This window comes from Octodon degus, unplaced genomic scaffold (genome assembly GCF_000260255.1).
Source record: "Octodon degus isolate 3935 unplaced genomic scaffold, OctDeg1.0 scaffold00242, whole genome shotgun sequence".
NCBI classification, from domain to species: Eukaryota; Metazoa; Chordata; class Mammalia; order Rodentia; family Octodontidae; genus Octodon; species Octodon degus.
The window spans coordinates 2,994,619-3,008,951 of NW_004524818.1; the positions used below are offsets into that span (position 1 = coordinate 2,994,619).

The 14,333-nt window shown below is 37.0% G+C and overlaps 1 pseudogene; it reads right to left on the bottom strand.

The window, feature by feature from the left end:
- Nucleotides 1-12,443: 12,443 nt before the first annotated feature.
- Nucleotides 12,444-13,249, bottom strand: LOC101566271 (annotated as a pseudogene).
- Nucleotides 13,250-14,333: the final 1,084 nt, after the last annotated feature.

A 14,333-nucleotide genomic window follows, 5' to 3' on the forward strand; every position in this document is an offset into this window, starting at 1 on the left:
GTGTGTGTATGTGTATGTGTGTACATAAGATGTTCTCCATGAAGAAGATAAGAAAAATTATGTATGGAGAGGCTACACTGTTTTTGCCTACTATGTTTTATAGTTTTAAATTTTATATTTAAACTTTGTTACATGCATTGAAATTTTTTTAAAGTTTTTCTTTTGTGTGTGAAGGTTCTCACGATGAAGCTCAAACTCACAGGGATTCTCCTGATTTCTTCCCCCTCCTAGTGCTGGGGTTACAGGCATGCAGCACCACACCCAGACTCCATCACTGGCTCAGCACATCAGGGGGCTGGGCTGACACAGCATGTGGTCCCAGGGATCAAACCCTGGCCTCTGTACTTTCCTAAGCAAGCACTTAGTCCACTGGCCCTCATGCTTTTAACTGTTGCATGTGATAGAAAATCAATATTTGACTTATTGTTTACACAGGTAAAGTATGTTTTTATGAATATTACTTATTGAAGAAACTATTTTTTTAACTATTACATATCCCTGGTACCACAATTAAGCATCAGTTGATTGTGTATTTTGACCTTTAAAATGTGTGTTTATTTTGACATTTCCATTAACACCTTTATGATTTCCTTTAAATTTAATTGTCTTTTTAAGGAGAAAGGGAAAATTGGTTGCAATCATCTGGGATATCTGTAGACTAGAAAACAAGATAAATATGTTCCTCTGGACAAGTCTACTTCTTAAAATAAAAAGGCAACACAGAAAGCTATATGGATTATGGTTACTAGGACTATGTTTCAGGTGCAAAGGACTTGCAGCATTTAGTGCTTTAGGACATGTATGAAGGTTTATTTTCTATAATATCTGCTGTGTTGGAAAAAGAATTGGGTTGGGCCTCATTATAAATGTACTAAGGACATAATCAAATTACCATGTGGATACCATCAAACCATTTGCCACCCCATGGTAGTTTTCAGATAATACAGTGATGAGTCCTTTGAAGTCGGCCTCTCTATTTCTCTGCTGTCAGGCCTCTTTTGTCCCTTATCTCTCTCCCCTACTGTTTCACTCCTTTCTCACTCCTGACTCACTAAGACCAGTAAGCGGTGACCCCTACTTATATCATGCGGTACTTACCATGGTGAGACCTGCTAACCCAAGACACAGCTATTAAAACACTAAACAAAGACAAAGGGAAATTCTTGCTGAGAAAGAGTAATGTACTGGCTGGAGTCCCAACATAGCTGAGATCAGAGGGATAGGTTGACAGGTACACAGGCAAAGACAGAGAAAGATATCAAGACAGAGAGAAATTCACTGCTAAAAGAACAGGCTTGTAGAGAAAACTGCCTAGCTAGTATCAGATGGTGGCTAATATACAAATTTCCCACTCACATACATGCTTTGTTTTAAGAGATTTTTCTTGAAGTCCTTTGTTAATTTTTAAAATAATTTCTTTGTTTTGCTACTGAGTTGTAGGAATTTTTTCTTACTCCAAAATTAGCTTGCAATATTATATATAGTTTGTGAACAATCATCTAATCTGTAGGCTGCCTTTTCATTCTACTGATCATTTTTTTTTTGATACGTAGAAACTTTTCTTTGATGTAGTGCTATGTGAATTTTTACTATGTTTTGTCTCTTCTTTTGGTATAATAGCCAAGTAATCTTTGCCAAAATTAATATCAAGAGCGTTTCCCATGTATTACAGCTTTAGATTTTGCAATTAAACTTTAATTTGTATCTAATTTTTGCATATGTTATAAATTAGGATTTGATTTATTGTTTATACAAGTATGTATGATTTTTATTAATAACATTTATTGTAGAGACTGTTGAACATCAGTTGGTCATGTACATACGGGCCTATTTTGGACTTTCTGTCCTATTCCATTGGTCTATTTGTCTTCAAGTACCAACAGATATAAGAAAATGCCAATTAAAGTCACAATGAGGTATACCCTGACACATTTCAGAATGGCTATTTTATTTTATTATAATTTTTTTTTGTATTTTAGGGAAAGGTCTACAGGGTGTTCAGGGTCTCACTACTAGATTGGACTCATAGTGATTCTTCTGTTTACAGCCTCCCAAGAGCTGAGATTACAGGTGAGCACTACCAGGCCCAGTCTCAATTGTAGTCTCAGTGCAGCCGGGGGCAGAGCTGGAACTGCAGGCCTGGGGATCAAACCCTTGGCCCCTGCACCTGCTTGCAGGCACTTTAATCCACTGAGCTATATGGCTGACCCCAGAATGGCTATTTTAAAAAACAAAAGAAAATTAAAGAGGGAATAAAGTGAACAGTTTACACACTTGATTGTAAAGTAAAATTCTACAGAGGTTGTCATAAAAAGTATTGATGTTCCTTAAAAAAAACTTAAAAAAGAACCGCAATATAATCCAGCCATCTCAATTCTAATTATGTGTCTAAAATAATTGAAATCTGTATCTCAGAAAACTTCCTCTTTTGTTGAGCTTTGCAGCATCATTTACTTTATTAAAGTAACCCAAGTGTCTAGAGATGAATGCATAAAGAAATTGTCCTGCATACTGGTAAGGTCATATTGTTTGCCCATAAAACAAGGAAATCTTGACATATGTGTACTGTACAAAAAGAACCAAAATGTAAATTGAACAAAAACAAAGCTACAGCTACATAAGGAAACTTTGGAAGACGTTGAGTAAGTTTCTTATGTTGACTCTAGAGATGGAGCCATGGTTGTTTGCTTATGTACAACCTCATCAAACTATACATTCTGCGTATGCAGTTGTGAGTATGATCATTTTACAATAAAACTATTTTAAATATCCTTGCTGGCCCCTTGATTCTCAGTATGTGCCAATTTATTACTGCCATCCCAAGTATTTCTCCTTCAGGTTTCAAAACTTCTTTCTCTCCCGTTGCTAGGGGAATTATTAAACTGATTCTTCTATTTCATCTAGTTCCTTCATCCCTTTTTCTAACACATCAGCACTAAAATGTCCATTTGAAACTGTTTTCTTGTGCTAACCCACAAACTATTTATCTTGTCCAACTTGTTTCCTATGCAAAGGCTAGTTTATTACTTTCTTTTTTTTCAAGTTTTTTGTTTTCGGTACAGGGTCTCACTACACAGCTCAGACTTGTAGTAATCCTGTCTCAACCTCCCCATGGCTGAGATTACAGGTGTGCACCACCATGCCTGGTCTCGTTGGCCTGCTCAGCATAGCTGGGGGCAAGGCTGGTGTGGCATGTTGTTCTGGGGATCACATCCCGGTCTCAACTCTTGCCTAAGCAGGTGCTTAGTCTACTGCGCTGTCTTGCTGTCCCTTTCCCTCGGTTTTAGCTTTTTTGACTGTAACACTGGAAATCAGTTGTTCATCTTATTTTCACTGTTTGTAGCATCTGGCAGATCTTTCACATGACCATCAAGAACATAGTCTAATATAATATCTTTGAGTGACTCAAGGAACCTACTTATATACCAAAACATCTCTTATTTATTTATTTATTTATTTATTTTTGGTACTAGGGATTAAGCTCAGGACCCTGTGCTTGCCAGGCAAGCACTTATTCTACTGAGCTATCTCCCCTGTCCCTATAAGAAAACATCTTGAGCAAAACATTAATATATATCAATTATCTTAATAACCTTTTCTCCTTGCAGAAACAAAAATACCTGCCACCCAAAGTTAAAGAAGGAAATGCTTATTTAGCTCACAGTGGAGACTTAATTCCTAATCTGCTGGCTCCATGGCAGAGTGGCACATGACACAGTGCAGCAGTTCATGGCAACAGAAGATAGCAAAAGCAAAAAGAGCAATAGGGAAGAGAGAAAGAGGAAGTGCAAGCCTCTTTCCCTCTCTTATACTGTATGCAAGCAACCTGCCCTAGGGTAGTTGTAGCACTCACATCCCAATCCCACCACTAGATAATGAAGGAATCACAATCTCTAGATTTAGCTACCTCTGAAAAGCCTCTCTGCGGGACCACATGAGGCTTTTCTGGGGGACTATCCAAACCTGAAATATAACATTAATTTTCTACGAGCAAAGCATGAAGTGTTAAGTTAGCATGCATGCATGAACAAAGCAAGAAGATACAACTTATTTATTTTCACAAATCTGTCAGTTTAGTTGGACAAGAAGATATGTAAGCAGATACTTTCAGTATGATGTAGTAATTATAATGATAGACAGAAGTAGAAAGCCCTGAAAGGTGAGGATAGAGACTTTTAGTTTTTTTTTTTTTCAGTCTGACCTGGACCAGGAACTCAAAGAAAAATTTTTAAACAAGTGAAGCTTTGAGTTTTAAATAATGAGTTCATGCCTTTCTACCAGATTTTTGTAGACTAATTATAGACTTCTACTTAATTTAAAATAATTCATCAAAGTATTATGCTTTGTAAATGTAAAAAATATTTTAGTGTAATGCAATATTGCACATTCACGTGTAAATGTGTGTGTTAAAAATTTGGTGTGCGTTTTAGAGGCAAACCTATACCAGTTCAAAATGACCCCATTTAGAATGCAAATCCCATGTGGCCTGGTGGCACCATATTGGAAAGCACAAATAATACCATGCTCACATTGCATAGATCAGGAACCAAAGGACCACAAGGAGCTCTTTATTAAATTGTCCAAGATCATATAACTTGGTTTGCTGCTTGCAAACCCAAGCACCCTTGAACATGAACACAAGTAACTCATGCTGAACTGTCTGGTTCCTATTCACAGGTGTGTTTTGCACAGTATTTGACCTTGGTCTGCTGTGAAATACTGATAAAACTACCTCACTGGCTCTTCCCTTGAGACCCTATTTCTCATGTGACTCCTGACCCTACATTTGAACACCCACACTGTACCTTATGGCTAACAGAGAGCCATCTGTCTGGAAGGTGGTTACTTCTGTGGGTGGCTGCACGTCAGGAAAAACTGAGTATGTTGACACAAACTGTCTTTTCGAATTTGTAGAAGCAATAATTGCTGAGGAGAATATTCTGTCAGGCACTGACAGAGCCTTCTATCACAGGCATAGGTTTAACAAACCTGAAGAGTTTATTGCAGACAACTGGGCCACCACTCCAGTATCTTCAATGAATTCCTAGCTCTCAGGCAGAGTTGTTTTTGAACACCAGCTCACTGACTGTAATATCATCATTCCTTACACACCCATGCATACTGTTTCCTCTCTATTTGCATGGTGAATTTGCTACAGTGAGGACAAGCCTTTACCTTGAAATAACCATTTGGACTCCTTTCCTGTAATTCTTTCTCAGCCTTTCCATGATGTATTGCAGGGTAGATGAAACCATCTATTACTTAGAACATATTTTTAAAAAGGAAATATGAATAAAATCATGACACTCTACTCAGTGCTTCTGTGCCTTTTAAAATACCACAGATGAATAAATATGTGCATAATAAAATCATCCACTTGGAAATGGATGAGGATAGCCTCACATTGACTGCTACCTCTATATATTAAGTACTACTACATATTGAATTACTACCTCTTGCCAAACACTAGTATAAGCACTGGAGACTCTAAAGGTCAAGCCAGAAAACTCATCATCTTTCCTTCCCCTAAGAATCTACAATAGTTTGAGGACTCTACTGAACAAAACAAGTTGAATAACTTAAAATGTCAATAAATATTACAAAATCTACAAAGTATTTTGGCAGAGATAGTGACAGAAGTTTGCTTGGAGGCAGGAAATTATTTCAGAATTGGAAATGGCTATCTAAGTAGGAAAAATTTAGCTGATATTGGAATGCCGTAGAAGTGCTAGTAATTCAAAGACCAAGGAGAAATGTAATTCCAAAGGAAGAAACAACAATTGAAAAGGTTCTTGGGTTGTCTAATATTAAAAGCAAAGCATAACTTACACTTAACATTGGACAAGTGTTCTAGTCAGAGCAAGGAAAAATAATAAAAGTCATTTAGATTTGAAATATAGAAATAGGGGCTGGGAGTTTGATCCCCCAGGCCTGTGGTGCTGACCCTGCCCCCAAGGTGCACTGAGATGGTGATTGAGAACAGGTGTGGTGGCGAGTGCCTGTAATCCCAGTAGTTGGGAGGCTGTAAACAGGAGGATCACTGCAAGTCCCATCTATGCAGTGAGACCCTGTACACCCTGTTTTATACATATACATATATATATATATATATATATATATATATATATATATCACTACATCTCTTTGAAAATGATGTGACCTTGCACGTAAGAACACTGAAAACGCATAAAGTTTATTATATTAATAATCAATATGAGGAATGTTGCAAGATATAGGATCAGTGTGTTTAAAAACATATTTATATGCATGAGCACAGAATAATACACAAATTAACATATCAACCTATTTATGTTATTAAAATAATAAAATGGTTAATATATTAGAAGTACAATAATATTCTAAAGACACAAAATATATTTTGTTAACATATTTAGCAAACATTGCTAAAAATCCTCAGTAAATAAGTTTCCATGACCCTGTTCACATTCAATTTCCCACATATTGATATACAAAATTTAAATCCTAATCAGGATACAAGCTCTGTTTTGCAAACTTGAAATCTATGCACATATGGAAAGAATTTGGAGTACACAAAGCAATCTCCAGAAAGAAGAGCCAAGTTCAATAACTCACACTTTTCTAATTCAAAACTTCCTACAAAGCAACAGTATTTAAGAGATTATGTTTTGAGGCTAGTGGCACATGCCAGTAATTCTAACACTAAGGATGCTGAGGCAGGAGGATCAGGATTGTCTTAAGTGTGAGACTAGTCTGACCTACAAAGTGAGATAGAACAATCTGAGGTACAGGATCTCAGGATAAATCCTGAGGAGATTTCACTGACCTTCTCAGACCCAAAAGCTACAACTCTTATTGCATAGGTCCTGCTTTACCTTAGTCTTAACCATCCAGCAGAAAAGTATAAAAATGAAATATAAGAAGTAAAGCCATGCTGTTATGTTGAGCTGTAAGGGACTAAGGTCAGTAATTTCTGACATTGCCAGTTAAACAGAAGACCCAATGCTATTATGGGCTACTGGACTCTTTTAGAATATTTTGCTGAGTTTACACACCTATAATATTCAAATAATGTAACTTAACAAAAAAAGGGTATACAGATGAATGTCCATTTTGTATCTGTGTATTCAAAGTGGTTAGGATAGACATATAGTTACATTCTCTTAATGAATAGAGGGATTTGTTCTAATGGTGTTTGTAAATAGGATATCATGTACGCTTCTTGTACAACAATTAACCACTAGGAAGAATGTATGCAATATATTAATTACTGCAACTGTCCTATCAGTTTAATTTGAAACTGTCTCATTGCTATTTGTTTCTCAATAAAATTATGAAAAAAAAGTGAGATAGAGACCAGCCTGAATTGCATAGTGAGACCCTGTCTCAAAAAGACATAAAGACAAAAAAGAAGAGGCTATGGTACTAAGACCAAATATAAAAATTAATAAGATAAAATGTAGATCCCAGAAAAAAAAGATATACACTTAGTCACCTGAGTTTAGACCATGATGCCCAGACCATACAAGGCAGAAAGTATCAACTGTGATAGAAACAGAACTTCAGAAATTTGCCATCCACATGCAAATGAGTGACATTCAACCTAAGTTTTTGCTTCATAATTATGTCAGCCCAACTTAGAATAGAATCACTGGTGTCCAGATATCCATTTCCTCCCATACTTTGTCCTACATTTTATGTAAAAAATTAAGAAAGAGCATGTTAAGAAGCCCAGACTGAGTAAATGAACCTGAGCTCTTCAGTGCACTGAATGTCAAAGTAGTGAAGTTCCTATTACTAGGGCTTGAGAACATGTAGAATGATATTTAATGCACACTGCAGTTAAATCATTTCCTAAACTGAGTTTTATAGAGAAAAGTCGAGAGGATCAAAAGAAATAACATGCAAAGCATTACTATGTTATGTGTTTCATGAGAAATATTTTTAAAAATATGGGCGATTTTTCCTTCCATTTCTTTTTCAGTCTATCGACCATTTCTCAATATCCTTGTTCATGTTTAGCATAATGGTTCCTGGGTCTCATTCTACATCCATGATAGCAGAATTCTGAAGGGGAAAGTCAACAATCATGAACTGTTGAAATCTGCCCGTTGGTAATGGTTATATGCCCTAAAATTTGAAAGCAGGGCCTGGGGAGATGGCTCAGTGGAATAAGTGCCTCCCTGCCAAGCATAAGGGCCTGAGTTCAATCCCTGGTTCCAACAAAAATAGATAAATAAATAAGTAAATACAAACAAACAAAATTTGAAAACACTGTGTTGTCAGAAAACAATGATTCTGTCTCATGAGTCAGTTTTGTAGAGGGGAAGGTGTATCATCAAACGCAAGTATTAGAATCACAGGAATTCTGTGGTCAAGTTGTAAAACTATCTGTTTCCAAGACCTGCAGTAAGTCATTCATTGTATTCGTTATCTGCATCACATTGTCCTTGATCATGCGTGGTACTGAGATGTGCCCTAGAGTCTGTGAACACTGAGTAGCATTGAACGTTAGCTATTTATGCAGAATTAAATTTAGAAGTGTTATTGCTTTTGGAATTATCTAAACTGTATTCTTAAGTCTTGGGGAGTATTCTGTAGAAGGAATATTACATATATTTTGTTTATCAAGCCTGCTTTATCATCATTCCATCCGGGTTCCTTTTAGGAATCTTGCTTTAGGAATTTTGTTTCCTGTGGTACCTGTGGACCATTCAAAAATATGGATACACAGCATCAGCCACAGAATCAGCCATCACCTACCTTGTGCCACTCACAGCACTACTGCTTCTGGTTATTCGTCAATGATAAATATATAGCTCAAGCAGGGCCAATTAACACCTATACAAGCACTTATCTTACAGGGAAAACAAAACACATGTTCAATTGGAGCTGAGGATGCTAAAATTTCGAAACATGAGTCTGATTATCTGAAGCTTTCTTCTTGTCAAGAAGTGCAGGGGAGTCTCCATTTCACAGTAAGTCCAGTGAAATGAGCTAAATCAGAATCACGTTGGTACACCAATTTTGGGGGCTTATTATTTTGTGTAATTCATGCTCACTGCAGTGAAATATCAAAAGCATGAGACAAGTTGGCTATTATTGACAAGTAAGCCAAATGAATGGTGATTTTTGAGAGGATCTCCTGTACTCCCCAAGTTTGATGGAAGAATCTAAGAGCACTACCTCTACATTTGCAGGGCTGGGTCCTTATCATCTTAGGATCTATACATGAAGGACATGTGAATTGTTAATAGATTTTTTAAAGCAAGAAATTGTGAATATTGCAAGGCATTTAAGAGGTAAAGACAGTGTTAGAGGGCAGAAAGAAGACAGGATTCATTTGTCCTTGTTCTGCCTACCATCCATCTGCTCTCAATCACCTTCTTCCCTCAAATCTACAACTTTTTGTTTTTATTTTTTTGGAAACAGGGTCTCCATATGTAGCACAAGCTGGGCTTGCAATCTCTATGAAGCCCAGGCTGCCTTCAGACTCTCACCTATCCTCTTTCCTCACATTGTACATTTGCTCCTTATCTTGTAAGGCAGAACTTGATGCAGTACAGTGACACCTTGATTCACAAATGCTACTGTTTGTAAATATTGCCAGTCTTATGGAAAACCCACTAAGTTTTTGGGTTAAAAAAAATACTGGGCTATATTGAAATATTTTGCCGAATTCACGCACCTATAATATTTAAATGACAATGGAATACTCTTCTCTAACAAAACTAAACAAAAAGGGGATGCAAACGAATGACTATTTTGTATCTGTATATTCAAAATAGTTACAATAGACATACAGCTACGTTCTCTTAATTCAATGAATAGAAAAATTTGTTCTTATAGTGTTTGTAGACAGTATATCATGTCTGCCTCTTGTACAATAAATAACCACTAAGACAGCAATATGCAATGTATTAATTATTGAAACTGCCCTACTAATCAGTTTTGAAACTAATTGTTACTTGTTTCTCAATAAAATTATTAAAATAAACAAACAAATAAATTCCATCAACAGAAAAAAGAAAACAATTTTGTGTATAAACAAAAACCATTAGGTAAAATTTTGCTTCAGTTTTCCTATACAGGGGTACCACTGTGTATTAAAAGGATCCCTCCCACTGGATTTCCCAAAGGAAATCCACAATAGAAGATCTGCAAGAAGGGGGAGTTTGGGTTGGGATACTTTTTTCCTGAATATTTCTCTCTGAGGTTCCTCAGCTTGGCATACCCTTGGATAAATATTTCTATTCTTTGTATGATAGTCTGTTTCTGAGTCTGGTGACAAGTCTCTCCCCTAATCCTTTCAGGCCTAGAGATAATAAACCCCACTGTTAGTAACACTAGGTTATTCCAATTCCCATTATGCCTCGTTTGTAGTGTGCTCTACCTGCCATTTAATGAATAGACACATTTACTATAAACCTTTTAAAATTATCTGGATTTGAACATACTATTTGTAAACTGGAAAGACCCTCAGAGATATAACTCTTTTAAGTAAATATCAGTACAGAACCTCCAGCAATGCAGAATACCAGAAATCCCTAGCAATTACCCTACCCAGATGAAAATCATCAAGTCCAGGCCGCGAAAAATTTAGAGAACCAAAACATAATTAGTTATGTGGAGACACTTTAATTGCCACTCCTTCCTTTTTTTGCTCCAACATGAGTATGCACCTTAGTTAAAAAATGAGAGGAAGAGCAGCAGAAACACAATGAGTCGAAGAAACATAACCATTTCACTAGTTTCAGGGGAAGAAATGGAATTTAACTTTATAGCATATTTAGAGTTTTAATTATTACATGGGAATAGACAGTGTACATTTTCTCAGAATAACTTGTGTCACATGAGAATGATCTGATGAGCCCTGAGGTCTAGGCCATTGTTGGAGGTTGGACAAAACTACCTAAACACAATGAATACAAAGTGCAATGAAAGCCAAAATCAAATAATAAATATTTTATGATGACATTATGCTTGTTCAAGGTATTTGTTACATAAAACTTTCCTTTTCAAATGGAATAGTGTCTTCAAATACTCTTTAGATTATAAAGAATGTCCTTTTTCTTTATATAGTTTTAACAATATTGACTCATTTTACAGCTTACTAAAGGACAGTTTTTATAGTATCAAGATATTGTTTCAAAAAAGACATTATTTCTAAATTTTCTGAGTATATTATGAAGCATATAAAATAACCATGATAATTCTTTTGATTGTCTGACCTAGGCTAAACCATGAAAACTTGATGAATACTGACTAATTGTCTTTCCAGGACAGAAGTAATTAGGGGGGCTATAAAGCTCTCCTTGGTTTCCACAAACTTGGAGAAGTGCGTACCAACGTGCGTGTATAGCACACAAGAGAAATAAAGTCAAGTCCATGAAGCTGATATCTTATGCCATATTGCAGTGCTATGGTAAGAATGGTAAGGGAAAATAACTTGTGAAAATGGTCATTTGGAGAGTTTTAATTCAGCAAACTGTGGAGTGTGGTTATGGTCCATGAATTTGTGTCTTGAATAGGCAGAAACATCCCTTTGATATAAGTGCTTACTAAATAAGACAGGAGAGGCACAATAGTTAACAGGAGCCATTGAAAGAAGAATGAGATACTGTTTGCAATCTAACCAAAGTTGATGACTTTTTTCTTCCACATTATATGGATTAATGGACATTTCTTGAACTCTTTCTATTGGATGTAGGATAATCATAGAGTTTTTATGATCCTCATTTATATTTTTTAACCTGACATATTCCACAGAGTCTTTAAGGCAGCTGGATTTGTAGCTTTCCACATGTCAGAAGCTTCCTGAGTTGCTGAATTCTTTTAGGAAGAAGAAGAGGGAGACTCTTCACTATAAGACAGGTATGCAGTGTTGAAATCCTTGCTTGGTAGTTACAGCTATTCCAACTGGTTATTCAGAAATTGCTGAAGGGAAACAAATAATGCTATACACGCATGACATAGCTTCTTTTATTTTTACTTTATTAAAATACTGAGTTTAAGGGGCTAGGGAGATGGCTCAGTTGAGTAAGTGCTTCCCTGGCAAGCACAAGGACCTGAGTTCAATCCCTGGTTCCAAAAAAAAAGAATAAAATACTGAGTTTATTTCACATGTATGTGTGTCTCCCTACCATCTCCATGTCTGACATCCACTACTACTATGTCTTATCAAATACTCCATACATACTTAAAACCAAGCAAAAGCTGGTGTTCCATCTATAAAAACTAAACAGGCATTTCAGACAACACATTCTTGGCCATGGGACCTGGACAACATTTATGAAGCATGGTAAGGAAAGTCCTCACTCTGCATTATAAAAAGGATAGCCAGATAGCAACTGTTACAGTAATGAAACAAGACCGAAAACTTTAACAAACTGTTTAAACTGTTTTCTTAGAGACTTCTTCCACTGCCAGAGTTCTTGAATAGCCTCTTGGTCAGTCATCCAAAATCAATTCTTCACATAACTAAAGAATTTGGCTTCCACTTTGGGGAGAGAACCACCTTTGTCTATACTTGCTTGCATTTTTTCTTTAATGTCTTCTACAGAACTAGGTCCTTTGGGTGCTTTAGCAGTCTTTTCCTGTTACTTGAAGGATTCCTGCCCTTTTGATCTTGGAGTTAACGGTTTTGAATCTTTCCCATTCTGGTCTGATTTTTGTGCATTTCTGCCTAAATATCTCATATCAATTTTTTCACTGGAGCTTTTTCTTCAGTTTCCTTATCATCAAAAACATCGTCAGCATCATCATCCTCATCTTTTTCCTCATCATCCTCGTTGTCTTCATCAGAAGCGAGTTTTACATTTTTTCTGTGGAACCTTGCTGCCACCTCCAGGGGCAGATTGCTTTCCAGATATACTTAAGAGTTTTGCATCTTCTTTCTCTTCCTCTTCAGACTCTGCATCTTCTTCCACAGTCCACTCATATGCACAGGCGCTGAACCACACTTCAACCTTAAGACAATAGGTGGGATAATTTCAAAGCGCCCAAGGGAAACCATTGGCTGTACAGACATTTTCAAAGTTGTCCATGTTACTTTAATTGGACTGCCTTCATAATTTATAGCCTCTGCTTCAACAATGTGCAATTCATTCTTTGCACCAGCCCCTAAACTGGCCATTCTTTCATGACAACTGGTGCTCATTGTCATCATTATCCACTTAAAGGGATAATCTTTGTCGACCTTTAGTTCACAACTGAGGGGATAGTTCTGGGGCTTCAAGGAGCTCATATCCATATCTGTTGCATCTTCCATGGAGCGGTGATGCACACTTAGGTGAGAGAGAATGCAGACAGTTGTGAATGAGTACTGCAACACAGACAGATGCACAGGACAGTCAGGCTTATAATGTGGTTCCTCATAATATTCATCTTTGGCTTTGAGTCACATTTGTACCAGGGTCTTTTCTGGCCACAATTCTTCCAACTTTTCTGCATCCCAAACTTTGGTCATTGTTTATTCACCTACTCTTTCTTTAATTCATCTAAACCTGATTTTGTATAGAATACAAACTTGAATTAATGAATATTGCTTGTCCATTTTGCAAGAATGGACCTCCTGTATGTACAGCAACCTCCAGGCACCAGCCGAAATTCTCAAGGCTCAAAGGCTGTTGTGTTCTTCTGTAAGCATGTACACTAATTGCAAAATTACCTATATTTTATTCATGTTGATTATTTTATATAAAAAATCATTTTTTTTGGTACTGGGGATTGAACTCAGGACCTTGCACTTGCCAGGCAAGTGCTTATTATACTGAGCTATTTCCCCAGCCCTAAATATTTTTCATTAAACATCATTTAATCAGATTTATTGAACTACTATTTTTCTTTGCTTTTCTTTTTTCTTTTCTGTATTTTAGGACAGGGTCTACAGGGTCTACAGAGTCTCACCACATAGATCAGACTCCTAGTGATTCTCCTGTTTACAAGCTCACAAGTGCTGGGGTTACAGGTGTGCACCATCACTCCTAGTATCAATCACCATCTCAGCTTGCCTCATGGTAGGGGCTGGCAAGGCATGCCAGGGATCAAACCCAGGCTGCTGCGCTCTGCCTAAGCATGCACTTAAGTATGCTGAGCTATCAGGCTGGCCCCTTGAACAACTGTTTTTCAAAAAATTGGGTTCACCACCTTTAACCATACATTTCTGCGAGTTTTTGGAAGAATATGCACCCTAGCTTGCCATGCCAGCCCCACCTCTGGGGCACACTGAGAAGGCGACTGAGACTGGGCATGGTGGTGTGCGCCTGTAATCCCAGCTCGTGGGAGGCTGTAAACAGGAGGATCACTACGAGTCTGATCTATGTAGTGAGACACTGTAAACTCTATACACCATT